Source organism: Lactuca virosa, chromosome 8 (genome assembly GCF_052849685.1).
Source record: "Lactuca virosa cultivar CGN04683 chromosome 8, Lactuca_virosa_CGN04683_v6, whole genome shotgun sequence".
Taxonomy (NCBI): Eukaryota; Viridiplantae; Streptophyta; class Magnoliopsida; order Asterales; family Asteraceae; genus Lactuca; species Lactuca virosa.
This window is the reverse complement of record NC_136433.1, coordinates 95,341,043-95,344,492: the sequence shown is the minus strand read 5'-3', so window position 1 is coordinate 95,344,492 and position 3,450 is coordinate 95,341,043.

The following is a 3,450-nucleotide window of genomic DNA, read 5'->3' as shown; positions in this document are numbered from 1 at the left end:
AACCCTCTTTCACCTCATAAAAACCCTAGTCTTCATCCTTGCTTGATCTTTGGCCATTTTGGAGCTTTTCTTGGTTTGGACGAAGGAGAAAATAAGAAGAAGATGATCTTTTGTTGAGGCTTGCAAGGAATCATCATCATCATCACCTTACATTGTTTATGTACCATTGTAAGTGTTAAAGTTTCAATCTTTATTGTTAAATGGGGTTAGATCTAAGTTTTGTCCCACTTTTCTCCTTGGTTAAGCAAGTTTGATGGCTGGAAACCATAAAGTTGGCAACTTTATTGATTATAAAGGTCTTAAGAGTATTGTGGAGTTAAGATCCAGAGAATGGTTGAGTTTTAGAACCTTGCATGAAATATGGATGCCTTTTTCTTCAACTTTTGACCCAAATGAGATCTAGACGTGTATTAGACATATATGTCTAGAAAGCATAGACTTTCAAGTGTATTAAAGGAGTTATAAGACCTTCTGGAAAGTTAAAGTTCAAGGCTTAACAGATTAAGGACTTAAAAGTTGGATTTTTGGCCTCAGACTGTTCTCACGGCGTGATACATGTCGTCTCACGACGTGAGGAGTGGTTGATCCCGTTTTTGGTTAGTTTCTTGGAGCTCACAATGTGAGAGAAGGCTTCTCACAACGTAAGGTCTGCTCCGTTGACTTTTCTTTACTGAGCTGGCCATGGTGAATCAGGATAAGTTGGAATCGGACCGAGTGAAATCTCACGACGTGACCAAGGACTGGTCACGACGTGAGGATGGACAAGTTAACGTTGTATTGTTGGCTTTGACTTTGACTACTGACTTTTGGCTTGGTTTGACTTTTGGTCAAAATTCTATTTTTAGAAGGTATACTTAGGGTTTACCTTGTGTGGATTGATAGGAGGTGTCGAGCACCGTCTTTTGGCAGGAGATCAGTTAGTTGAGGTCAACTTTTGTGATTTAGGTGAGTCTCCTCACTGTACCCGTGGGTCGAAGGCACCAATGTCGTCCCACTAGGATATGTTATGGTAGTTGTCATTGTGACTCTTGCATGGTATGTTAGGCTAGGCCCATTGTATGACGGGCTAGGCCCATTGTATGATGGCCTGGCTGTGACATCCCCATTTTCACGGTCAGAAAAGACCGATTTGTTTATGCTTTATTTTGAAAATCAGAGTATACTTTTAAGGAAAAGTGTTGCGGAATTTGCTCCCAGAAAAACATTATAAATATGTTATCAAATCATTTCCGAGGAAATGTATTTTATTCATTTTAAAACTTTGGGATGTCATCGTTATTACAGAAACATAAGCATAAACAGAACTTACATTCGTTTACACTAGTGATTTAAATCTCCTTAAATATCTCAGTGTAATATAGCTTCGATACCTGTGATACAAATATATTGAGTGGGTCAGGTTGGGAAACCTGGTGAGTACATAGGGTTTTCAACCCACAATAATATAATTATTATGTTTAATCATCAAAAATTAACCCAATTACTCATCCCCATTATCTTCTTTATTCTTAAGGATCTACCCTAAGAATCATCTACCCTTCATTCAATCATTCCTAAGGATTGACCTAAGGAATAGGCACGAAGTCCATCGATGCCCGAGGTTTATACAACAAGCACTAAATCCATAGCTGCCAAGGTACTAAGTCCATAGCTACCAATGTTCATGTATACGGTACTAAATCCATAGCTACCAACGTACATATATAAGGCACTAAGTCCATAGCTGCCAGAGTTCTTAAATTACAACTGGTGAACACGTAGTTTAAAACATCTGGTAAACACGTAGTTCAAAATATCTGGTAAACACTTAATTCAAAAATACTTAATGAACACCTAGTTCAAAAACACCTAGTGAACACTCAGTTCAAAAATACCTAATCAACACATAGTTCAAAAATACCTGATGAACACACTTGGTTCAAAAACACCTACAGGTTACAAACCTGCTAACGTTCTAATGGAGTGTTTAGAATAGTTTGTGGTCATTGTCTTAGATGACTAGATCATCTTAAACATCGAGACCTCTCATCAATTTTTATTTCATCACACATCATCTAATTCATCTACCCATGTTTTACCCAACATATTTGTAGATATAAAATACATATACAGTTTAAATCAATTAAAACATGTATAATATGGTTCATCCATCATAGATAGGAAGTATACAGATAATATGCACACATAGCACGTAATTTATATATAATACTTCATATCTATGTGTAAGATGAAAATAATATGCACTCACATTAGTAGCGTGAGTTAATAGAATCTAACTAGAAACGGTCGGCGGTTCGTGATCATTTGGCTCGGGATGCGGAACGGCCTCAACAAACGAGAGAGAAAGAAAAGAATTGGTGTAAGGAATGAAAGGGTCTTGCTTGCTTATTATAGACTGTTTTTGGCCCATTCACGTCGTGAACATGATAGGTTCACGTCGTGAGCCTCCATGAGTCATCTCGTAGCCTTAATGCATGTTTTCTAGCCTCGATTAGTGTCTTTGACTAGTTTCAGGTCGTGAATCTCTTGTTCACGTCGTGACTTGAGGCGGCTAGGGTTTCAGCCACGTGTCATGCTCTCAACAGCTGCATCTTCGGAAGACCATAACTTTTGCATACGAGCTCCGTTTTTGACGTTCTTTATATCCACGCGAAGGTAGAGAACTACTCTAAAACTTCATTTAGAACCCTAAGGCTAAAAAGTACTCTATCATAAACTCACTTTTTACGATTCCCGGTGTCGTGCCGGTTTTGTCGCGAAACTTCGACAGGTCATAACTTCTTCGTTATAACTCGGATTTCGACGTTCTTTATATGTACGGAAACCTTGTGACATATAATACAACTTAGTTCAGATTATTTATTCTAAATAATCCTCTATCGAAAAGTCATTTTTGACACTTATCGTCTCTAAATTGACTAGCCCGAATCTGTGGGCGTTACACATGCCCATTTTTATGTTGGGCTAGGACCATGGATCAGGAAGGGTTAGGCCCATTATATGTTATGTAGGGTGTTATCTGTCTTTGTGACTCTTGCATTTTTATGTTAGGCTAGGCCTATTATGGTGGGTTGGGCCCAATGTGCGGGCTAGGCCCAATGATACGTATGGTATGTGGTATTTTGGGGAACTCACTAAGCTTTGTGATTACAGTTTTATGGTTATGGTCTCAGGTACTTCCGGTTCGAAAGGAAAAGGCCTGACTTGATCGCAATACGCAACTTGATGATTTTGGGATTGCACTCTGATAACTATTTTATTATGATATACTTTTGAATGTTTTGAAAAAGATAATTGGTGTTTTTGGTTGAATTAAAAATGAAATTCTTACCTTATAAATTTTATGATGTTTCATTTTCTCTTCCTTTTACATTCCAAACTTCCATTTAAACCGTAATCGAACATTTCAAAGCATATTAAGTATCATACATCTTAAAATATAATATTTTT